This window comes from Ptiloglossa arizonensis, chromosome 14 (assembly GCF_051014685.1).
Source record: "Ptiloglossa arizonensis isolate GNS036 chromosome 14, iyPtiAriz1_principal, whole genome shotgun sequence".
Lineage (NCBI taxonomy): Eukaryota > Metazoa > Arthropoda > Insecta > Hymenoptera > Colletidae > Ptiloglossa > Ptiloglossa arizonensis.
In genome coordinates this window covers 7451921-7477987 of record NC_135061.1, presented here as the reverse complement: position 1 = coordinate 7477987, position 26067 = coordinate 7451921, and the positions used below count along the sequence as shown (strand labels likewise).

The window sequence follows — 26067 nt, the reverse complement described above, 5'->3', positions numbered from 1 at the left end:
GGCAACTAGAACCATCAGGGTTCGAGATTTGGCTCGCGAGAGGATTACTCGTTGACGATTAACGTCGCCGACTCTTTTCTTTCTTCTTTTCTTTCCCGGACGAGAGCCCCGATTTTCCTCGAGGAGGATCCGTTGCCTCGGTTTTTTCTCTCGAATCGAATTTAGATACGTTACGTTAGGTACGCTGGGTGTTCGAGATGTCGTCGGGAGCGAACATCGCGGAGTCGTTACTCGTTTATTTCCGGTCGAGGGGGCCCGGGTCTCTCGTTAACTCTTTCGCCAACGATATCGTGCGAGACTCGTGCTAAGGAAAACAGGTCGAACGTAAAAACGACCGATGAAACGTGTCCACCCACATTCGTACGTTTAAAGATATTTTAACCGATCTTGCTCTCGATTGCGATACGCGTTATCGAAACGTAAATCGTAGGGCAAGAGATCGACCGAACGATACTCGTCGATAATAAATTCTTCTTTCGATCCTTTTACTCCGAAAACGTTTTTGGAGTAACATCGCCATCGATGTTTCACGTTTTATTTGCAAACGGGGAAAGATTTACGATATCGAGTCTACGAATTTTGCTTCGGTTCTTCTCGACGAGAATGTATCGTTGTTGGCAACCAGAACGGGGTTCGAGATTTGGCTCGCGAGATATCGTCTTCTTTCTCGGAACCGAAGATTCGCGCGAGACGAAGCGGTTCGGCTGTGCGTAATTGTCGGTGCCTTGAGAATAGCTTTCCTTAAAAAAGGACCAGTCGCGACGAGTCTCGATATCGTAAAGACGAGGAACGCGTAGCGAGAAGAGGGTTGGCGAGATTGGCCAAGTGAATCGCCACCCCTGCGCAGAATCGCCAGGGCGAACCGCTGGCCAATGACGTCACGAGACTCTCTCGAACAACCCCGTCCAAGACCCTCCTACTTTTTACGCCCATAAACGAGATGCTGCTGTCATCGTCGCCGCTTATCGGCGATTCGTTTCGCAGGGGTGACGATCACCCCGATCTCGTTTCCGCTGGTCGTTAATTCAGACAGAGAACGGAAGAAGAAGAAAAATTTTAATCTCTCCTTATCGATAGATCCAAGATCCTTTAATCGACAACCACCGTTTTTAGCCTTGGATTCCGTATTGTTGTTTGTATCTTTGGATCAAGGGGATCAATTTAGGGAAGAGAACGATCGAGGCTATCCAGGTACTTTCCCTATCGGAACACAGAAATATTTCGAAGCGCGACGAAACTTATCGAACAACATGGTATATTTTCTCGAGGACACGTAACGTAATCGAAACGTTAAGTTATTTCTTCACCGTTACAACGACGAAACGGGATTGAAATAGAAATACTGTTACTCGAATTATGTATAATATCGATTCACGATTCTGAAATGTGGAACAATATTCGAAACGATCGGATCCCATCGCGAATCGTTAGTTCGTTACACCATCGGAAAGAAGCTTTTCCCCACTTTTCGCAGTTGCGAGCGAAACAAAAGAGCGACAGGACGCAGACTCGCCCTTGAAAGGGAAGTTACGAGGGGTGGCTCTTGTCCAATAATGTCGAGAGTTTCACCACCCTCCAGCCGGCAGGAGACCCTCCCCCTTTTTTCGGGGCGAGTGCCCCGTATAGACGCGGCCGAGTCTCCTCCACAGGCCCGATCGTAAACATAATGGAGTAACAATGTGTCGAATTAACCGGTGCCGGTGAAACAAAGGCGAGAACGACCGAATTAAAAGGATCGGGCGCACGGTTCCCAAAGCTCGGGCTCGCCCGACCCGGCTTTTCTTTCTGGCTCGCAACCCGGCCAATTCACGCTCCCTTCCAGCTTTTAGATTGACATTTCCGAGCTACTTACATCGTGCGGGTAGTTTATGGCACGGATTAAGGATGATTAAGGCTGAAAAGAGCGATGAACGAAAATGGGCCTGATTCACGGTACTCACGCCGGCCATGTGAACGTTCCTTCCTTTTCGATTCACCAGCGAACCAACATCCTCATTTGTTACGATTGTTCCTCTGTAAACGCGACGCCTCGCGTGGATCGTCGCGTCGAGAGTTTGGTTTTCAGACGCTTTTCGAATTCGACCGTTCTTAAGTGGATCAAAGATGTTGATTCGGATCGTAATAGGGGAGATACAAAAGAGGAACTTGAACCGTATTAAACGCGGTCAATGGCCTTCTTCTTTGCTCTTCGAGTACGGTAGATGATGGAAACGAGAAGATTGTGATAAATTTGAAAGAAAAATTTGTGCACGATAAAGTTGCAGGATAAATGAAGTTGTGCGAAGAACTTACGACAGCGTTGTACGATAAACGTATAGTAAAGTTACGTAATAGATATACGACAAAGCTGGACTTAAAAAGATCGAGACTTAAAAATTTTAAACGATTCGTATGAATTCGATTCGTCAAAATATAAAGTCGAAACGATGGATTCTCGTGTACATCGATTCCAACTAAAAATAAATGGAACGACCCGAACAGTGTAACGAAGAGTCCTGATATTCCAGTACGGAGGCTCCGAACGATTGTCGACCGAATTGGAAAAAAAACGAACCATCCCAGGGGCTAAATTCCGTCCACCGACCCTGCAGGGTGATCGATCGATCGACGATTCTAACGAGTCGCGAACAAAGGTATTAACCGTACTGCAACGGCTCGGTCGTCGAATGCTAATGCAAAGAACGCAGATTCGAGGAGATGCGATCAACGCGGCAGGAAATTAATTTCAGTTTATCTAGCCTGTTGCGTCACCTGCGCTGCGAGGGGATCCAATTTAATTCGTGACCGCTTTTCACCCCGTCGAGAAATCAGGTAGTCGACGTTTCGTGGAAAGTAGAATGTGGGAAAAAGAGTCGCGGTCCGTTAGGTTCCGCTGGCGAAAGGGTTGCTGCGTAACCCTCTCGAAATGGGTCAGGATACCGGGCCCTCCTCGCTTCCTTAAAGACCCGTTTAGTTACGATAAAATATCGTGTTTCCTCGAACCGAGATTTCCGTAACTCTCGCACCATCCAATGCACTCGCGAACTCGCTTCGCGCTTCTTTTGAAATTCATCCTGTACGACACAGCCTAAATATTTATACAATTATTGTACAAATGTACAAATATTTTATGCAATATTTATAACTATTGTGTACGTTGGAGGGATATTCTCGTTCGATGAAATGGAAAACTTGGACGGAATTGTTCGAAAATTATGTAAATTAAACTGCTACGTTACTTATACGTTTGATAATTAATTGGTGCACGTACGATTCGCTCGCGAAACGAATGCTAGACGATAAACGAAGTTACACGATAAGTATATAAAAATCTTACATAATACATGTATAACGAAGTTATATGGTAAATCAACGATAAAGTTATACGATAAATATACGATAAATATACGATAAATATACGATAATCTAAGCCAGCAGGTTTATTAGATATCTCCGTGGGGAAGCATCGTGCGTAAATCCGCTAAAATTTCCTGAGCACACAAGGGCATCGGAAGAATACTTTTATCGCGGTCTCGATCGGTCGTATTATACGATATAAAGTTTAGATCGTTTATCGCTTCGTTGAGAGACGAAGTTTATACGGAAGTTTACAAGGACGGAAAACGGGTTAGAACCCTTCGAGATCGATGTAGAATTGCGAAGCTCGCGGCGAGTGTACCAGAATTGTCCAGAAATCTTCGATATCTGGGTCCTTGGGTCTCCGCCTAACCGAAAACAACAAAGCCGAGAATATTTCTCCGGAATTTCCGCCGTGGAAGAGGGTTTACGAAAAAGTCACGAATCCGTCGAGCGAAGGAAAGTTGAACGTTCTCTCGGCGAGGCTTAAAGTATAAAAATATCGCGGCTCGGCCCTTCAGCGGTGGAAATATGAATTTTTTATCTCTCCCTCGCGGACCATATGGCCGGTGCTCATCTCCCGAGGGGTGGAAAGACAAAAAAGCGGGTCGAGGAGAAAGAACGGCCGAAAAAACCGGAGAAACCGCGCGACTACGGTATTTTTAGAATAGAATTTTCAACGTGGTTTCCGTGGTTCCGTGCGACAGCCAGGAAAGAGGAAAGGGTTGGAGCATCTTTTTTCTATATTTTTTTCTCTCTTTAACGGGCCGCCACCCCGTCGTTTCCGCGTCTAAATTCTTCTCACCCTTTCCCCTCGCTTGGACCCTCTATTTTCCTTCGAGGCTCGAGGATCCTTCAGCTGTCACCGTGCACTGTTCCTCTCGCCTGCGATTACGTACCAATTCTTTTCGAACGATTACGAGAACTCGGTTGTCGAAACTTCTTAATGAAAATTTCTTCCGGAGCGCAACACTCCGGACACAGTGAACATATTTAGCGTACACGTCTCCCGTTGGCGGTGAAAGGGTTATTCGACTCGTTCCTGAAAACTCCAACGAAACTCTTATCTCGACGATACCTTAACGACGCGTACGATAAATAGATTTGCCGTTATTCGTTCATCGCGAAACTCTATAAAATAATTCCACGAGAGAATGTTATCCGATTGTACCTGTTTACCGATCGTGATTAAATGTCAAATCTTTTCTCGACATCGATGTCGATTCCTTGATTAATTTCCTTGAATACTTTTTGCTCGAAATAGGAGTTTTCGAAAAAGAACGTGGAAGACGGTGACGAATGGAAATTGAAATTTTTCCATCGATTCCTCGAGACGTCTCCAGGTGTCCGTTAATGTTCCCACCTCTTCTCTATTCTATAACGTGGAAAGATATTTCCATCGGATCCTGGCTACCTGGAATCGAAAGTACCGATTTTTTTCAACTCGATCCACCCCTCCGGCAACGACGGCTGAACCGGCAGCCCGTTATTTAAAGGTTCCTTTTTGGCTAATGGTTTTCTCACACGGACGCTGGAACGGTACAAACCCCTTCTTTCCCGATATTCGAAACCCCTCGGAAAAGCTAACGAGACTCTTTCCGACGAAAAAACCGTGACTTGGACTCGTCGGAATGCTTCGATCCATTAGCAGAGATTCGTATTCCAAATTGACGATCAAACCTATACTTACTTGGCGAAGACACTTTCGTTAAAATTTGGAAACACTTTCCAATATCGAATCGATAATAAAAATCGAATCTAAACTGTGAAATTCTGAGCTTAAGAACGGTTTGCGGAAAAATATTTAACTGCTTTTGAATAACGAGATACAAATTTCTAGACAATGCAATTTCGAAACATTACCGTTCGTCTGAACTGTTTCGATCGTAATGGAGATCAATTTTTGAGATAACAAAGGTTTCTAAAAACATTCTCAACTGTCATCGTTGAAATAATTGGTCAAAAATTCCCTGACAACAAAATCCATCTACGTTATCCAACTCTGAATAGTTGCAATTACGATACGGATCACCTATATCGTCCGGTACAAGATCGTGTACGGTTGACCAAAGGTTCTCAAACAAAATTCTCAACCGATGTAGTATCTCGGAAATAATACATCTATGTTATCCATCCCCGAACAGTTTCAATCACGGCACGGATCGACTGTACCAAATTACGAAGATCGAATATAACTTGGCAAACGTTTCCAAAAAAATCCTCAAGCTCTATAATTTTCGAACGATCGATCAAAAATTCCTAGATAAAAAACTGAATCTGGCTCGTGGAATCCCGAACGGTTTCAACGGTGAGAACGATCAACCGTATTCGCAGTGCCGTACGAAGCTCGAGTGCGCTCGAAGGAAGATTTCCGAGGAAATCGGTAATCTTCTTTCCGTTAGAGCTGGACTCGAATTGTTAAAGAAGAAAGTGAATCCTGAGGTGAAAGAGTTTCACTGAAAACAGAGAGTAACAATATATATATATATATATATATATATATATATATATATATATATATATAGAGAGAGAGAGAGAGAGAGAGAGAGAGAGAGAGAGAATGCTCGGCTGGAGCGCGTCCGTAGGGAGGTTCGCGGTGCGCGCGCGTGTCGTCGGCGTATCTACGAGCGTTGTACTTGAAGGCAATGCATTGAGCAGCGCGTACATACTCGTCCGACATGGAATGTGGTCCGGTTCCCGGGCGTGCGCACGCGGCCCGCCGCTATACTTCCCGTTTTTTATCGCTTCGTAATGCATTAGCCATAATAGCCGCACGCACTTAATGGACTGTAGCCTCGTTACAGTATGCCACGTCGTGGGTGGATACGCTGCCTGACCGCTTCTCTCGCGCGCTCTGCCCGCTCGTTTCTGCCTGTAATACGCGCGTACACGCGTCTCCGATATATGGATTTCCAGCGAACCGGTCCCTTCTCCCTCCATCCTGGCCGCTTCCAGGGATTTTGCGTTCACGGAAAACCGAGGGGGTTTGCATTTTGAAGGAGCAAGTTTGCGCCACGGAATGCTACTACTATATTCCCCTATACGTGACTATGTTGTCCGGAATGCGTGGCTGGTTTTCTTCGATACGCGCAGTGGATAGAGCGAACGAACCGAACGAAACGTACACGGTGCGTGGAAGAGATTTAGGGGACTCTGCGTGCGCGTACGTATAGTCGCGGAATATAGTATACGGAGTCGATAGAGCGGATCGAAGAAACGGATCGGATCGAACCCGTAGAGCGGATACGATCGACGAATCGGTTTCACCGGGCAAATCGAGTACCGTGGATCGTCTTCGGGACGAAGTACACGGCAGAAATACTGTCGGTACGGTGGACAAAGTAAGTATAGATAATTCGAATAGAGCAGACGGAGCGGATATGGTGAACGCATCGTTTCCAACAAGTAGACTCGACCCAGACGGAAAATTATTAAACCAGATCGAGACAAGGTTATCGACCGAGTAGATCGAGTAGAAATAGCGAATATAGCGGGCAGAGCAACTACGGTGGACAAATATAGCGGATAGGATCGATACAGCGAATAAATTAAACGGATGTAGCATAAATCGAACAGATACGGCAGATGTAGCGGATGCACTGCGTATACGGAGCATCAATTGGGGTTGTAGATACTCTGTTGAACTTTAAATATAAGTTGGAGCAAAGTGTGCGGTAAATGGAGCAGCTATACCGAATACACGAGTTATAAAAAGCGGAAACATCGGGTAGAGAACGTAGACGATACTTACGGTGGTGGTTACGGTGAGCGGAACAAAGTACACGGTTGCGGTAGACAAGGTAAATTGAGTAAACGATATCGGAGTGGACGAACAAAGAATACTTACCGATCGGGACTGGGACAAATGTATCAGAATATACGGATAGAGCAAACAATGCGATTATTTCGATTTGAAACTCGTTTCCAAGTATAATAGAACCTGGACCGAGTCAGGTATAGCAGATAGCGCACACGGTAGAGCGCGTAGAGCCAAGTTTTCCTTTTTAAACGTATTTCCAAATAGAATGGATCGGATAGCGGATATGGTGTAACGAACGGAGCCTTGAAATTGATTTTGGAGTAAATTGAACCGAGGTGGGTATAGAAGATAGAGTCGAGCGTACAGAGCGAAGAATTCTGTTCGACGCTTAATAACGCGCTACGGTTAACAAAGCGGATAGAGTAGAGCGTTTCGAGAGTAGATGGAGCTTTCTTTCCGAATCGTACGCGAGTGGTAATGAATAAATCCATTCTCAGCAGGGTACATTGTCATTATTGTCTCGTTTCATATGCTCCACGCCAACTGGCAGGGTTCCCTCCCGACACAATGGCATCTAGCTCTCTGCCACGGCCAGCAGGCATCGCGGCGCATCTTCGAGACGCGCGCGTTCGCAGGGCCATCGTGTTAGCGAAAATATAATAGTTTACGTTCGTGCGATCCGGGGAAGCAATACAGCCGCCCCGAAGAACCCATTATCCACGCGTTATTCTCCATTATCCTCCAAAACAATCATCCAACCTCCTTAAACCGAGACGAAGAAATCCCTGGACGAGTCGTGATCCTATCGATCGATAATCACGATCGTAGAAACAATATTCCACGGCTCGTCGTTACCACCAGATTGTTCTTTCTCAGCCGTGAGAGCAACAACGATGCGCGAGAAAAAGGAGAAGTGGCAATTTTCTCGGGCACAGCCTGGAAATGCATTATTCCTGGAGACCGAGAGGGATCGTCTATCGCGAATCGAGCCTTGGCTGAAAATAATTCCGTCGATGCGTATTGCGCACCACCTTCGAAACTTTACCCCGAGGCTCTATCGAGCAATATTTCCCTCGACAACGAAACGTTTACCCCCAAAAATATGAATTCTGATAAGTATTTTTGCGTTTCACTCGGTATTACTTGTTCTCTCCGTATCGCGACTACTATCGATACGGTTGGAAGTATCAGCAATAGTATTTATTAAATTTGAACTACCGCTGTCACTGCCTACGCTGTTACCGTTGTGTCCTGATATATGGTGTCCTCCAGAGATATTGCCTAGGGTCGATAAATCCATCTATCCGTTCTTAGATAACCTCTGGAACATTCGCAGAATTTATAGCGACACTTAGGGCACTCTGGACCAATTCCCTTTAATCGTCCACCTTGACCACTTCTACGATCTTAGAAATTTTCAATTCGCTACGTATCGAATCGTTCACTTTCAGGACACAAGCCCATCTCCGGTTGACGCCTAAACCATCTCTAGCCCTACGATTCAATATTCTCTCGTTGGTAAATCCCTAAGAAATCCTCCAGAAATTTGAACACCCGAGTCTCCGGTAATGCAAACTTGGTCGTTCGTCGAACGCGAGAACCTACGGCCAAATGGGTAGTTGGGTAGGTCCTGGACAGTGGTTGGAATCTTCGAAGAATGGACAGGAGCTCGCGGAAAGTACGATTTCGATATTCCCTAAGGTCGATAAAAACTCCTGGTGTGGAACAAGGCTTGTAAAAAATGAAATCCAAGGGGATGTAGATTTTGTCCGAGAATGGTATCGGAACGGGATTCTGGGCAGATCGAGAGCTCGATCGTCGAAAAAGCTGGCGAGGAAAGTTTGCTCCTCATCCACGGTCGAGATATTCAGAAGTCTCCGGCCACTTTAGAGGCCTGGCGCGCGTGTGCTCGAGAGCAATCGCTAGGACTGGTTTTCAATATGACTCACGCGTGTAACACCGTTCGATCGTGTATTGGTGTGCTCGTATATCAAAACCAGTAGGCACCCCCGACATTGCACGATCAAATACGCCGTTGTCCGCGTGTCCCGTACGTGCACACCGCCGGGACGCGTGTGCGTGGCTTACACCGGCGTGTACGCACGAGTCGCTGGCTCTCCACAACGGCGTGTCTCCGATTTTTGCAGACTACCTTAAGTCTAAGTCGTTCTATTTAAGCGAGCGCATGGAATTAAGTAACAAGCCGCTGTCTTTCAGCGCCACATCCGCCTCGTTCTCGCTCGTGGAATCGTTCTCGTTCGACGTGCGCGCGTGTCTGTGCCCAGGCCTCTGTTACCGATGGCTTGCACGCAGAAATGTGCGTACACGGCGACCTATTGCTTTCCTACCAATTATCTGCGATCTCGTTTTCTTCGAAGCCTCTCTTGTTGCGTCCGCTGGCCACTCTCGACGTTTTCGAACCGTAAACTCCCTCGATCGCCGAGATTCGACGAGCACACGAATCACCTTCCGCTCGATCCGAGAGGACTTTCAGCTTCGGGAACAACGGCTCGCGAACCGACGGGAATGCCCAGGATGCTTCTAAAACGATTAGACGAACTGTGACAGGGTAGAACGATTTCGAAGTAGAACGATGGAAAATACCAGAACCGGTATTGTACGGGAATATTGCGTTCGACGGAGTCTGTGGATGAGTTTGCGTGTTCAGTTCCGCGACACTTATTCAGAAATAAACAGGAATCTAGCGTACGCTTATCCGGGACCGAAACAATGGAAAATCCTGGAAGGCGATATTGTACAAGAGTCTCGCGTCGAACGAAGTCTCGGGACGAGTTTTTCTTTCGGTGCTACAATTGTACGACACGATCGAAACGTACGGGTGCACGTGAAAGCATCGAGTTAACTGCGTACCTTACGTGCGTCTAGGATGATTGGTGATCCTACGAGGAAATACTATTATACAGGAGACTCGATCTCCTTTATGATTAATTCGAGTTTCGAGAGGAGTTTTTGCTTCGGTATCGCAGTCTTATGGCCTGGTGGAACCGTACGGGATACTTGTAAAAGAGTCCAGAAAACTGCGACGATGTACTCTTATTTGCTTCTAGGACGAGGGCAGACCTCGGGAGCGTACGGTACAGCGTACGAGTTGTTCGTACCAGAATTCTATAAAGAGGTTGATACCTACGCGATGCTCGTGAAATAACGAAGCACCTTATTGGAACGTATTCGTATTTCTTTCCGAAACGACGAGAGTCTCCAGGACGGGGTACATTATCGCGCAAGACTTCCGGGGGTTCCGAACGCGTATACTTATTTGGGTCCGAGACGATGGAAAATCGTGGAATTGAACAGCATCGCACAGAAGCCTCACGTTTACTAAACTCTTTTACGGTTTACTGGATTCTCAAAATGAGAATTTGCTTCGGTGGCGTAATCTATCGATCTGGAACCGTACATTCTAAAATAGTGCAAGAATGCACGATAAAGTAAAAAAGTACTTTGACTTTTCTCTACTCCAAATGGTAAGAACGATCGCTAATAAATAACTGAACGGTTAATTTTATTCTAAAGACGCCGAAATACTGGCAATCGATACACTCGGTAAAGAAGTCAACCCGAAAACTGGATTCGGCGCTATATTTGTCTAGGCTCCGTTCCCCGAGCAGGAAAGAAGGGATAATTATTTTCTGGTAGTATAGCTTCCTGGTACGAGTGAGAGAGAGAGAGAGAGCGACGTGGAAAATAGAAGACAGAGACGGCCCGTCCCGAAGAGGAACTTTGGAACTAATTAGAACCTCTTGCTCGCGCAACGAAACCGGAGTCATCGTTCCTCGTGGAAAAAGCGAACGAAATCAAAGATTTTTGCCCCGCAGTCACAGACACCGTTAGAGGCGTTCTCGTATTGCGAATTTTGATCGAATTTTTTGCGATCGTTAGACGTAGCGATCTTCCGCGTTCTGACGGTTGTTCATTCAATTCCGTAATCTCGATCAGGAAACTTTGTTCTCCTGGATCGAGGCAACGAGATAGATTCGAATATTCGAAACACCGAAAGTCGAATATTTGAAAAGAATGGTAACTCTTGTTAAAATAATCTATGGATTTTCGTTAAAAAAAAAAATGTTTCGCGACTTTCGTTGCTTTTATTTCAGTTTTCTAAAATTCTTGAAGAGAACGTTGCGTTTTTCGTCAGGTTTTCTCGACTTTCCGAGATTCGAAAAATGGCTCGATCGTCTCTGTTCCCCGTATCCGTTTCGTCAGTCGATAGATCCCAACGTTGAAACAACAAATTCACCGAGAACGATGACGATAAATTTTAAGCACCGCCATTGGGACGAACGATAAAAGCGGTTCGCGCGAAACTACCCGCGCGCGTTTTATTACAATGCGTCGAACGCACCGAGTGGAGAGAGAAGGGAAGGGAAGGGAAGGGAAGGGAAGGGAGAGGTCGGGTTAATCGGGATTTTCGAAAAATTAATTGCCTCGTAACGTTGTTTCCCGAAAGGCACATAAAACCCTGTGCGCCGCGGCGTCGACGGGCCTCGAATATAAATTACGCGTTCCTTGAAACACTTGTACTTTCCTGTCCCTTGGCCACGTCCGTGCTTCCCTTCGGGAACACACGTGTACCTGCCACCAATAACATCCACGAGCACGCCGATCGTACCGCGCACCACGCACCACGCACCGCGCACCACGAAAAAAAATACCCCTCTTGCTCTTGTCGTTACCCTCCCACGTGATTTACACAGACGAATTTATAGTCTTATTCGGCAGGGAGCGTCGTTACAGTCCGCCTCAAAGTTTCTTTCTCCTCCCGCTCTATCCGCTCGTTCCACGCGGGATAATTAATAACACGCGCGACGTTTATTTCCCGGCGAGGCAAAGATACAGTTTACGCTCGGTGGTTTCGCGAGCAGAAAATCTTTGGAAAGTGTTTCGATGATTTTTCGCCCAACGAGGACGGAATTGGCTCGCACGTGGGAAGAAATATCGAAGCGTTGAAAATCAAACGTTGACCCAAAGATCCACGATGCACGTGTACACTTTGTCCAGTAATTTGATAAGGCGATAAGATCGATTTGGCCGCCGTGGGAATCGATTTAACGCTCGTCATGAGAAGATCGCGCATACCTTGAAGCTGGTGCACACAATTTTCAACGTGTACACGTGTAAAAGTCGAAAGCTGTGTGCGCGTCTGTGCGGGCGTCCGCGTACGCTCGAGTATCGGCTCCTTACTCTGGTATCGATTGTTTGCCGAGTCAGGTCGGGGATATCCCGTTTCCACGAGACACATAATACTTGCATACCGACGAGGTTACACCGATTTCTCGGGGGTACCTTGCTGGCCCACGCATTCGAAGGAACGTTTCCTCGGCTAGCGTCCGACTTCCTCTGGCGTCCTTGTCCAGTTTCGGTCGCATCTCGAAGATTCGTCGATCGTTTCCCGAACTCGAATCGAACTCTAGTTTCACCACGAATTTTCCAAATCCGTCTAAAACTCGTGGGACGAGTTTCCGGTTTCAACGTCGACCTTTCGTACCGGAGGGAAATTTTTCTACATCGTCTCGGGGTTCGCGACATTTTCAGGTCAACGTTCAACGTTGGCTCAAAATTGGTCTCGAGTTTTCGAACTCGACCGCAACCTAACGATCGAACGATGCGAAACTCCTGCATTTCGCGATCGCGGAACACGGTTAATTTTAGCCAAGAAACACCAAAGACGCAAAGTCTCCGTTCGCGCGTAACTACCTTCGAACAAGAAAGAGAACAATGGAGGCAATATTTCAAAGGCAACAATTCAAACGTTATTAACATCGCGACACCCGTGATACAATGCTCATTAAGAAACGCCTGGTCGAGTCAAGGAAAATTCTCTATCTGTTAAGGAAATCTCCCGATCTATTTCGAGCTGGTCCCCAAGGTTTTCAATTTCAAAGCGCCACAGTCTCGCCACGAAACGATCCCGTACGTCAGTCAGAGGCCTTCTAAACAAACCGGTACACCCTGTGTAGCAAGTCGTCTACACGACAACACAACAACACCACAAATCACACCGGCGAACAATAAAATACCAGTAGCTCACACCCACCACGTGTCTCTCTGCCTACATCAGAGACGAGCGTCTCTCTCGCTCCGATCGTGGTCTCCTTCTCCCACCGGTGGCCACCTTCTTTCTCTGCCTTTCTCTACGAATTCCTTCCCGTTTTTAAATTCCCGGAATCGCGTGCTCGCCCATTCACGGCTCCGCTGAGGACGGAGACAGTTCGAACGGAGAGGGAGAAACGGGAAGAGGATGAATCGAGGAACTATGAGCCGACTGGGTGGGGGATGGGGGCTGGAGGGGAGAGAAGTAGTCGACGACGTGGCTGCGTATAGGGCATTTAATTGGGAAGTCCAGGAAACAATGCCTCGATAAAGAATGCAACGCGCGCATCCGTGACGCGAGTCGTTCCGTCTTTCGATCGCGCTCGGAATTTTCTGACGCTCTTTTTCGGCCGATTCGAGCGTCTACGTTGTTTTTGTAAAGTTAGGCGCGTCAACGGAGATTTCTGGAAAGGAGAGCGAATTATCCGAATCACGACACGAACGTTTCCCCTACCCGAAATGCGAGATTCCCATGGTTGTCGCGTACCCCGCGCGGAAGTCTCGCGGTTGCATTTATCGAGCACGTTCGTCGAACGCCCGTGGGCGTTCCACGCACACGCGACACCGCTCCGAAGGGATTACGAATCAACGTTAAACGTTTAGAACGAATTTTCCACCTCGACTTGTACATTACTTACCAATTTCCCAATCCATCGCTAACTTCAAACATCTGCGTACAACGAAGTTTGCAATTACGAATCGATCTCCAATAATTACAAGTTGAATTTCTCACCTAAAAGCCAACCGTAACGTGCAAGTCTTACCGTTAAAAATGAAACGACGGTGAAAAAAAAAACCAATACGTCGCTATTCAAATTTCATACAAGCACGACGTGAATACATCTTGCAACCAATGACCTACTTCTCCTGACATCGTTACGCACTACGACTAAAAAAGTCAACGAAAATATTTAAATTTCGTATTGTCGTATTGCGTGGAATACTTCGTTTCCTCCTATCTATTTACACCGTATTAGAAATTTTTTACCAGTGGACGCTCTCGTTAATAACAATAACTAATCGTTTCTAACTCGAATCTCGAAGTGGAAGGTTCCGAGGGTTCGTGGAACGATTGAAGATATTCAGCGTAAAACAGTCAATATTTCACGGTTTACACGCGCATTGTACGCGATCCAAGATCTAGCGACAATGTGCTAAACGGACGGCTAACAAGTTCAAACGAGCCCGGGCGTTTTGTTGCAACGGGTAAACGTTACATTAAAAGCTAGTGCGCGCGGAGTTACTTACATTCCGTTTGGTTTGAACTTTCACATTCAACGACAGCGTTTTCGCATCGTAATCGTTATTCCCATTCCAGGATGGAATTTGCTAAGTGGGAGCCTTTTGTCCGCTCTTCCGATAATTATTGCGCTTTCTATTCGCGCTCGCGCGTCTGCTTTGTCGATTACGATTGTTTAACGTAACCAGTGACACGTTACTTGGTATTAGTCCCATTCTATTCCACGATCGAAACCAGCTCGTGTTTAACGTTCAACGATATTTCAAGCAAATTCTAGCTTCGATTTCTTTCACTAATTTTCACATACCTGTACACGATACGTCGAGCTAAATCATTTTGTAACGTTGAACAGATACTGGCACGTATGCCTCTCTGTATACGGTTTCGAAATTGCACGATCATTTTTCCCAATATATTTTCGAAAATAATTATCCGCTGAAATATATTAGCGCGGTTCAATTTCTCGAATTTTCTCGATAAGATCAAGAATATCGACAAGTATTTCTTTCCCCGTTTGACCAAGAAATGTGCATCGCCATTTTTTGTTTCCTCAATCTGGTGAAAAACCCCGCCTAAATTTCAGTTTCCAAAGGGACGTATGGTCGAGTCCGTACTTATAGTTCCGAGACACCCTGTAACTTTATCGTTGGGACTGAACTTGTTCGATTCGTTCACAGAATTATTAGAATAAAGAATTTCGCGGAATTTGTTGTACCTACAGCGAAAGAAACATGTCTCTTCCGTGTACGTACAACATGATCGTTGGATACGTTGAACGCGCGTGTTCGCGCGTTTTGATGAGATGCAGCCTGTGCACGCATCATCGGGACGTCAACGACCTTTTATTGGGCGGCTCCTTATCACTTTAATCCCTCGTAATTTCCTCGAGACACTAGCCGCCCGTTGTCGGCGACCAAGACGATCGATGTTCGCGATGATATCGATTATCGATCGCGGCGACCCCGATTTCGAGCGTCCGGCGTCTATTTCTCTCGCGAACATCGAACAAACGAGCACGGACTTTCTTTCAGAAATTCTCATCGTATTTCTCCCCTTTTTTTTTTTTGGTTCACAATTTTTTCAAAAATTCATCGAGACGTGGGTCTCCCTTATTTTTTTCCATTTCTTGCGAACCCTCGAGCGGTGGCCACATTTAGGGAAGAATTAAGCGAAACCGGGGAGAGTAGTATATCCGTCCGCGGAATAAACGAACGATTCGTTTTCGAGAATCGTGAATCGAGAGTCCAACGAGATTCTACTAAATATTCCTTCGAAAATCGTTCCGTGTACAGTGAAACCTCCATTATGCGAACAAATAAGGAGACACGAGTGTTCGATTACCACATTCGCCATCGAGCAAGGTTTTCGTGACTTTCGTTCTCGACCGTAGAGCCATTCTTATCTTCAACATTTGATCAGATTATAGCGCAAAAAATATAAACGCGTAACGCTTCGTCGATATTTACTTTCGTTTCGTTGCCTCCACTGCGATTAATTAAAGTTTCACACAATAGGGAACAAAGTCGAAAGAAAGTTTACGAAACGTAGTTCTCCGAATCACGAATACCGTTCAGAGTCGTGTCTGCAAAATTTCCGTCAGTCAATAATTAAAGAACAATTACGTACTTTTATATGTTCTCGAACATCGAATCGGACTGTATTCGTACAATAACAACGTACATTGCAAGTATTATATAGTATATACGCCCATATCGCTATTTTGTTATTTTTGTTCATCGATACCGCGCACAATGGTACGAACAAAAATAATACGCAATTTATTAAGATTGCGATCAACGTTATTGACAATATTATAATGTTTGCTCCGTTGAATCTTTGGAGTAAAATTCAGGGAAGAAAGATATTATACCTTTCTATTTCGTATCTCTTCGTACAGAAATCTTGAATTTCTCGATTCTATGGAAATGGCAGGGCACAGTGGCACCTGACCGAACGAGAAAATTCCTCGTGGAATTTCGTAGGGATCCGTCTGTGAAATTGAGCCGTTAATACCTGACCGTCTCCCTCCACTCGATCCCGGGACAGTCCAGGGAACACTGACCCTGTTCAAGGACCCCCCTGGTAGTCGTCGAACCCCCGGAAAATCGGTCGACAATGGACACGGAACGCTTGGAAATATTTTGACAGGTTTCGATCGACGGCGCTCCTTCGACTGACCTCGCGAGGCGGGACGCTCGAAAGACGGGCAATTTAAAGCTTATTTGGGGAGGGCGATTTCTCGAACAGGGAACCACCGCCATTTCACAGCGTTCGAGCTGAGATAATGGTAGCAAAAAAGTGACGAAAAAACCCGGCCACACTATGAGTAGCCACGGTCGTGAAATTTACGATCCGTCTACCGGGTTCGCGGGCCACCGTGCGAAAATCGGTTTTCGGTATCGATGATGGAATAAAATATAGTCGTGGCAAAAAGGGGATAATAAGAGAGACTCTATGTTTTTTTTACAATATATTTTTAAGAGGGTGAGCTTCAGTGATTCTTTTTTTGGGTGATTTTAGCGAAGATGGTCTCTAGCTATGGGTGCTTTTAAATGCGAGGGATCGATTAACGCGATTTCTTTCAAAAATTGGTTATTTCGATTTTGAAAGGAACGCAGAGACTCCGAAGATGGGACGACCAAGTCAGCTTCTTCCTAAGAGCACAGTTGCGTTAAATATTCGTTGCTGGGATAGAGAAATTCTTGTACAATTGTTGGATATTTGAATGCTCGACAAATGGGTACTATTGATAAAAACACAGTACAGGAATGTCAATTGTACAAAAATGTACGAGAACAAAATATAGTAACGAAAACGAGAAACTAACGAGCATCGATCCATTTCTAAAAGTGAAAACATTAAATATCGTTATACGCGATTTAGAATAGGAGGAACTCGTATTAGACTATATTTATTAAATTTGTATATTAAATGCAATTCACTCCGGTGGAATAATGGTTTTCGAACTGATACTAGTATATGTAAATAAATAAATGAAAAGAAATTCTGTAATGCTTTTTCTTGAAGATACTCTTGAAGAAATTGATTCGAATTAACTTGAAACAAATATTTCCCGATTAGAACGTTCTCCTTATAAATCGTAGTGTAAAAATGGTCAGTGTCGATAAACCGATACGATGAGAAAGTTTCGATGGTACCTAATCAATCGAAACCGCCATAGAGGGAAGTCAGAAGAGGTGAACGAAACGAGAAAGAGCAAGATCCATCGGGCATCCAGCCGTAGACGTTACGAACGTGTGTAATGAAACAGATTTTTCCATAGTTCTCGAGTCTCGCCCGGAGCGAAACGATACAGGCGTACCGTCCGTGCCAAAACCCGCGTCCCGGTCTCGGTTCGATCTTCGATATCTCGACGTCGGGCCGGTCGATCGCGATCGAAAAAATACCAATCGACGGCGGCGAGCCTGACGAAGGAGAGGGTGTCTCGTTCGCGCGTGCAATATCGACCGAAAATCGACGAAAAATTCGCGAAGCCGGGCCGTCTGGCTCGGGCCCATAAAGTGTCGGGCGTAAATCACTTGGTTTTATGGTGGTGCACGTTTGCCAACCTTTGGCTGATGAATTCCTCGCTCGGCGAAACTCGCGGCCGAGGTGAAACACACGCTCGAAAGATCCTTGGCGGTATTGCCAGCTCTTCGTGGAAAAAAGGATCGGCCGATTCCGTTCCGAAACAACGTTCCTCGCTGGACACTTGCTCGTCCCGTAGAAAAACGTGCGATCCGTTGATCGGATCAGAACTATCGAGATAGTCGAGTGACGTTCGAGAAAAATCTTACGATTAAAAATACAACGAAAATCTCGTACAAACGTAGGTTCGTATATGCTTCGTTGAATAGTCATCGATGGACTTTTTCGATAATCGCCCCGGGAAAAATAAAGTTGCGATTATACGATAAAACGATATCGAATAAAATAACGTTCAAAATTTCATTTTTGTTGCACGAGAGAAAGTACGAAGAACCTGATATGAAAAACAAATCAATGATTCTCAAGTACGAATTTTAAAATATATTTCAACTAGTTTTAGTGCATCGGCATTCCGTTTCCACAGTATTCGTATCTCCATTGTCCGGTCCGATCGATCGTTTCGAACCTCTACCTTCTTTCGAAACTCTAATCATTTTAATCCGTTACTTTCAATCGTGGACATTTAAACATTATACGTATACCGTATACCATGGCTAAGTAAAATACTCTTTCGCCTCGTTCGATAATAGTTAACTTTCCTCTACTTTCAGCACCACCATTTTTCTTCAGAGACACCAAAGTGGAGTAGTCGAAAGTAACCGCAACGTATCCTATAGATTGTTAAAACGATTCGCGTACAACCGATATAAAGTTGAAAGTGTTTTAGCTGTCGATCCAGGGCATACGATGCACCGAACACACCTCGCGTTTCGTTCGCATCGACGTTCAACCGTCTATCCGTACCTGCGCGAGAATCTGCGATCCTGATAGTTCCTTTCCGGTAATTCGTTGTAACCGTATCGCCGTGGAATCGCGTACGAAACGCCCATCGTGATTTACATCGGTCATTATCGACCCAATTCGCGGATCCGTTTGCTCCGGCATCCATTTTTCCTCCCACGAAGCTTGTCGCGCGATTGCCTCCCTCTTGTTTCAATTGTAACCCTCGCGGGGTGCGGGCCTGCGAGTACGCGCGCGCACGATCATCTCTCGTGGAACCAACCCCCGCAATCCTAACCGACCACGGAATTCCACGAATGAGCAAGGCCGGCTGGAAACTTGCGCGCCGAGGGTGCGTTGTCCGCCCCCTGGAACCTGGAAACCAACCGTCACCCCCACTGGAGCGACAGATCGACCCGAGGCGAGTCGTGAACCAAGCTGGAGGGTTGACGACGGCCAGCCAACCCCCGTGACACCCCCAGAAGTGGGCGTAACCGGTTCCTTTTTCCCCAGCTGCACGACGACGACGACGACGACGACGACGACGACGACGACGACGACGACGACGACGACGACGACGCGGCAAAATAGGAAGGCTCCGCGAACTCCGGCGACTTCTGTCGAGCTGTTTTGCCACGGGAAATTAGAATAATTCGATGATACGTAACTGTTGCGGCCAGAGACAACGGGGACGGGCTCATTTGAATATCTGTATAATCGGAACGCCGTTAGGGCGGATCCAGAAAACGGCGGAGCCTGTCGCCGACACCTTTGGCCCTTCGTTTCTCGCTCCTCTCTAATCGACCTAAAAAGATTCCTTCCGGTTTCTTCTAGCCACCATCCCGGCCCCTAGCCAAGAAACCGTCAGGATGGCGAGTCTCGAGACATCACGTTCCCCGTTTTCTAATTACCGTTTCTCGAAACTCTTCGGGGTTAGCGGCGCGTACGTGTCGCGTTTGGAGGTTATTTTAACCCTACGGGGTTTCTCTTTCTTCCCTTTTTTTTTTAAACGCGAGAGTACGTCACACCCTGTTACCCAGTTATCGATGTTTATTTTTCGTAAAAATAAAACGTAAGAATTGCTGAGCAATTTTTCGCAAAAGAAAAATATCGCAAAGGAAAGAACGATCGAGAGATCTGACAACGAGAATTACGAACTAATTAAGAATCGGGCGAAACGTTCTATGTGTTTCCTGTAGTGCAATAGACGTTGAAACTTTAACACCTAATGACACGGATATTGCTCGTGCGAGAGTCAAGCTACAAATCACGACAGTTTCGTGGTACAATTTTTACGATCCCTACTGTATACCTTTAAGCGAGCGGTCCGAACAGTTCCTAGCACAAAGTCGGTGTTTACGTAAATAAAGGAACGGTCGAAGCCCGTATCTAGTATCAACGTGTGAAGTATCTACATCGCGGTAGGAGGGGCGCGCGAAGCGACGTTACCGAGCCGAGAAGCGACGCAACCGAGCGAAAAAGCGAGGATTTCGTCGCCCGAAGGAATCGAGAGCATCGGGAGCCGATCGCTCCGCGAATAATCGGGAGTTACGAGTCGTCGCAACAGGAATGGAGGATCGTCGCGACCATATGGGCGACTCGGTTCACCGATGGAATATAGCTCGTATGACGTCACGTACGCGGCCGGATGCCGTGAACGTGTCACACGGCCCGCACGGCTCCACGGAATAATAAAGAAAATCGAAACGGGAGAACCTGGAGCGTAAAGCGGTGACAGGAGGGAGGTAAATCGCGGTGGAAAAGGAGAGCCATTCGGTTCCTCCTCGATTCCGAAGGGAGCTGCTGACGGCCGATCGCACGGCACGTACGCGTACACGTGTCCACGTGAGCGTACGTCCGATTTATTTGGAAATCCAGAGGGCAGCGGTGGGAACGCGAGCCGTTACCTACCTTTGCTCGCTAATGAAACCGAACCGGGGGAGTTCGCTACCAGGAAAGTTCACTGCTCGCGATAATTGTCCATTCTAATGATGACGAATGTCTTTATCCGTGGGCTTGGTGCGATTAGACGGGTTAATGGCTCACAACCGGTCGAATTGCGAATTTCTACGGTCAGATGTTAGATCGATATTCCTAGACCACGATTGCCCGAATTGCCGGAGTAATTCCTGAGATGAAACTTTTTTTTTAACGATCGAAGGACTTTTAGTAGCTTCCCTCGAGGATAGAGGTCGATGGAATTCAGATCGCGATCGAGAAGAATTCGGAGATTTTCGAGTCGATGTTGAAGGACAAATTTCAGACGTTGAAAATACTTCGTTGGATATCAGGATCTAGAGGGAACAGAGTTGTTGGCAAAGGAATTGCATCGAATTTGGGTAGACTAGAGAAGATCAAATTCTCTAGCTCGTAAAATCTCACCGGAACGATAATTTCGTTCGTAAAACGGGCACTTTGGTCTGGCAACCTGTTGCTTCCACCATCCCTCTCTTCCGATGGTATAGCGAAATCTGTAAATTCTGTTCACCGGGAACATTTGGAAGCTTTTAAGATAGTTCGATCGGTGGGCATTTTTTATCATCTCTGGTAAATGCATCGATCAGCTTTGACTTCCAATACTAGTTTTCGACAACTAACCCACAACGATCGCTGTCAATACGGAGTAGAATCATCGATTCGACGTTCCCTATTTTTTAACCTACTAATGTATCACCAGGAAATCAACTCGATCTCTTAAGTTACCTCACAAGCGATTCGAGAATGTATCTTACCGAAAAAAAATGAAACAGAACTGTTTATTTATAATTTTTAATCATCGATATATCTTTTCTCGTTTTCCATAATGGTTTTCTGTCCGTGTACCAATGTTTCGATGCTTTTATTTACAAACGATCTTCAATTTTAATAAGAAGTATTCTAGATATCGTCCTACTTCTCGACTTCTTCTTCTTCGGTGTAACGGTTTCGAAAGTTTCTAAACAAGTAATAATTCGATGGAACCATGTCCGAAAAATAAGAAAAGTCAATTGTTCGTTGCCATTCGAATCAATCAATTTTTGCCAGCGTCTAATTTGCTACGTGTCGTAGAGCGTTATCTCGATGGAAGAAAACACGTTTCCTGTCATGCAAATTAGGCCAGTTCTTTTTCAATGCTGACTGCAATTGTTCCAGTTGTCGATAATAAACTACCATATCGATCGATCGTTTGGATCGCAGCAGCCCGAAATGTAATATAAACGGTAACCTGGTACTTATTTTTAGCCAAAATTCATGAATTCGCGTATCTAAAATCGACAAAATACGATGCAAAATTACAATTTACCTACACGTGTACACGTGCCTGACAATGCAGATACCGAATAAACAAATACAACGAACAAAATGATTTTTCGACATCGTAATGTATCATTTTCTTAATGCTTAATATAAATATACCCTGTGCAATTTAGTGATTCTTTTCTCCTTTAATGTTCGATCTGACCTTTCCGAATGAAATACTGATCGTTATGTAGGACTTTCGAGCATCTTGTTAGCGAATATTTTTGTAAATTAAGTTCAAGAACGTGGTCGAGGACAATCGCAACATTGTTGGGCGGGGTCGAAATTAAGGTTACAATCATCGATAATGAAACTCCAGACGCGCCAACAACAGTCCTGTAAGCTGAACGAATAAACGACGAAGAATTCGCACCAGAAGCAATAAGAACGCTCTTTCCAAAAGCTTCACCTCGAAAGGAAATACACAAAGATAAGAGGAAGAGAAAACGCTTGTGTACACTGACGCGAAAAAGAAAAGATCGGAGCACAATACGAAGATAAACAAAAGACAAAAATAAACGGAAAGCCACGTGATCAGAATTTGAAAAGAAAAATTTATAAAAACGAGAATATACCTCGGATTCGTGTAGCTCCGGTAAGCCAAATGAAAAATGGGTACAATGCATAGAGTGTAAGAATCGGGCACACGAATAATATAATAAATAACCGGATTTATATTTTCGTTACAATTGTGAAACAGAATAATCCGTATTTAAATATTGCGGAGAATATCATTTATATTTAACTTTCTTCTTGTACGAATACAATTATTGTATTTACTTTCATTTACCGTCGTAATTCGGTTAATAAATAATTTGATATTTTTTCCAATAAAATACTATTATTATCGATCCGAAGTTGTGTCACAACCGCCCCGAAGTAAGGGACATTTTACCCAGTATCCATTTTCTATCGATAATTTCGTTATCGTTTGTTACAACGCGAAAGAAAGCCGAGACAATGTCAGCTAGTCGCGTAAGATCGGTATATAAAAATTTTACCGGATCGTAGAGATATTTCTCGGTTGTCTCCTCGTACATTTATACACAACCCGATATAGAAATACCGGTGCATTTAGCTAAATTATTTTCGTTCATTTTACTTTATTTCAATTTTTCAAACATGCGAAGGCAGAGATACAAAACTACTATACCGAAACCGATATTCTGTTATCGATATATGCGGCTGCTTGGACCCAGTGAAGCGAGTTCAGCTCACCTTTGATAAATACCGAAGACTTTAAATCGTTGCCACAATGTATCGGTGTAGTAATCAGGGACTTACACCGACATGCGAAATACCAGTATCGGACCGATACTTTTCGATTGTACTTTCATAACTCTTATGCGAAATATAGAAATACCGGTACGACCTTGTACCGCTGCATTTATTCTTATTTATCGAATCGGTAAATTTTATCGATTTTTCATTTTGTTGAACTTTTTCAAGCAATACTGGTATACAAATCGGTTTCGTTGTGTATTCGTTAGCTTCGGAAAAGAAGCCGAAATATTTATCTGCGATAAAATCCATAGTTTCCAGGCGTTCGAGTTTCCCTCTCGTAAGTTAAAAACGCAAACTCGTCGACGGCGATAAAAATTTTCTTCATTCAACGACGTTCGATCGGAGACATCGGGACCGAGGCACTCGTCTCCGAGTGTATATTTTCCTACGCAGAGGGTGTAAACATAATCCGCAACCCCTTTGGAAGGTCCTCCACCGAACGATTCCTCGTCCTGATCGACGGAGTGACGAAATTCTTTTGCGATAGACAATGAAAATCGGCCAGGACCGCAAAGAGGCAGGAGGGGATGAGAGTCCGAGTCCGGTCTCTCCGGCTAGCAACGTGTGTCGTTTCTCAGTTAAGTCTCTCTGTGGTTTGAAACACGATCGGCCTGAGAGTGTTCCATCATATGTGTCTATAAAACAGCGCGCTGCCGCGCGATCGTGTGGGTGCGAGCGTGTGCGTGTCGGGTCGACGTCGACACGTCGGTGTGCCCGCTCGACTGTACTTGGACTGGTTTCTTAGAAGGAATCAGGAGATAATTAATTGTCCTCGCGAAGCGGGCATAACGAACCGCCGCTCCTCTGCTCCCTTGGTCCTCCCTTCCACATCTTTTGTGCATAAAACGTGGCTGGTCGTGCGCACAAAGGGCCCCAGCCACGAAAATCTCTTCTTCTTCCATATCGTTTTCGCGTCCGGGCCGCCTTCTTCTTCTTCTTCTTCTTCTTCTCTCTCTCTCTCTCTCTCTCTCTCTCTCTCTCGCTCTCCTCTCTTCCTCTCTTCCTCTCTTTTATTCTTTCTCTCGTTCTCGTACGCACGCTCGCCGAGCACGGTTAAATGGAACCACGGAGAAATCTTTGCTGCCCGGCTCTCTTCGGGATTTCGTTCTTTTTTCTTGGATTCTGAAGAGCGTGGCTCGATTCCGCGAACGGCTCGTGTTTTCGATGGCCGTGTTCGTCGAATCGTGGTGCTCTCCCGTGAGCGGGTACCGTGAGGGGTCTCGTGGTTCCGTCGTGTTCGCACCCTCGTGCAATTCGTTGATCGCCCGAGGGAGAAACTGCGATCGCGGGGAAATTCGTTCGGATATTTAAATCCTACCAGAAGTCTGTTTTGGACAGTTTCGATGGGTAGAGTCTGAACAGCGTTTATAGAGACTTCGTGCTCCGATGAAGTTTATTCGGAACCGTGTTGAATACTTTAGTAGCTTGTACGACACTGTCGACGATCACGGTGTGATTTTTCATTCGTCGGGGCAGAAATTTAACGCTGGTTCGAGCGTTAAATAAATGGAGCATCTATCGTTAATGTGTGCATCAACGTATCGCGTATTTTTCGTAAATGTACGTACGTTTACGAACTGTTTAAATTCGTCTTTACGACGAAACTGTCAATTTCGTAGCAAAGACGGGGAATATTCGAGTACTTTCTTCCTCGTCTACGATCTCGGGGGAAAAGAAATGAAGTTGATCGTACAAGTTTGAAATTTTAACGATTAAAGTGAATTTCGATCAAAATTACTAAACATTGGTTGTTGTCTAGAACAGAGAACGTAATATTTTGAAAACAAACCGATTGCCCTGTGCGCACGTACAAACAAAATATAGTATCCCTCTCTCGTCCGTATGAAACTCAATTCGAATTTGACGAAGGTTTTTCGATATTACTAAAAAGAGTCCACGCAACGAAATTGTCTACAAAAGTTTCGTTCAGGATGTTGCGTTTTTCTTTCAATTTGTACAACTTCTTGTTTCTTTTGGTAACGACGACGACGACGACAATTATTGTTAGTTAACTTAATTTGTTAAAGTTATTGTTATCGTTGTTAGGATTTATTGAATATATTTGACGGAAGCGTGTCCCAGAGATGGTCGAATCTTTGAACCGGCGTAACTGGTCGAGGCCCTCGATAGAACGTTCGGATAATAGAAGTTCCGGCGTATCGAAGTCGAGCAGAGAGCACGTACGGCGACCTCGAAGCGTACGGAACTCGAGGCGGGCTCGTGGAGCCACCGTAGAATTTATTTTTCCGGCACGGGCGCGCTCGACTTTATCTCGCGGCGCGCGAACAGAGGCAACGGTGACCAAGATTAATAATCCTGAAATGGTCATGGCGACCGATAGCTTCGCAGTTCGCCCGGGTAATCTGGAGCACGGAACCTGATTCCACCTAGTACTGGTATTTCGATAATCTAGAAACCTCGTAGAACAGAATTTACGTCTCTGCCGGCCGTTATTGCGGATCAGGTTTGTACCGTCTGGCCGTTCGAACGTGAAATCTAGATCTACCGTGGAGTACCGTCCACGTTGTCGTCGTCGTACTACGAAACTGGATTATGTCCTTCCAAAAATAATCGACCTATTGCCTCGGCCAGGATATCGGTTGCGACAGACTCTCTCGCAGCCTAGCGA

General features: G+C 45.4%; 1 protein-coding gene across 1 annotated transcript in view; it reads right to left on the bottom strand.

Moving 5' to 3' along the window:
• LOC143154173 (zinc finger protein castor homolog 1) overlaps positions 1–26067 on the bottom strand; it is a 308704-nt gene that overhangs the window by 128374 nt on the left and 154263 nt on the right. The window lies entirely within an intron of this gene.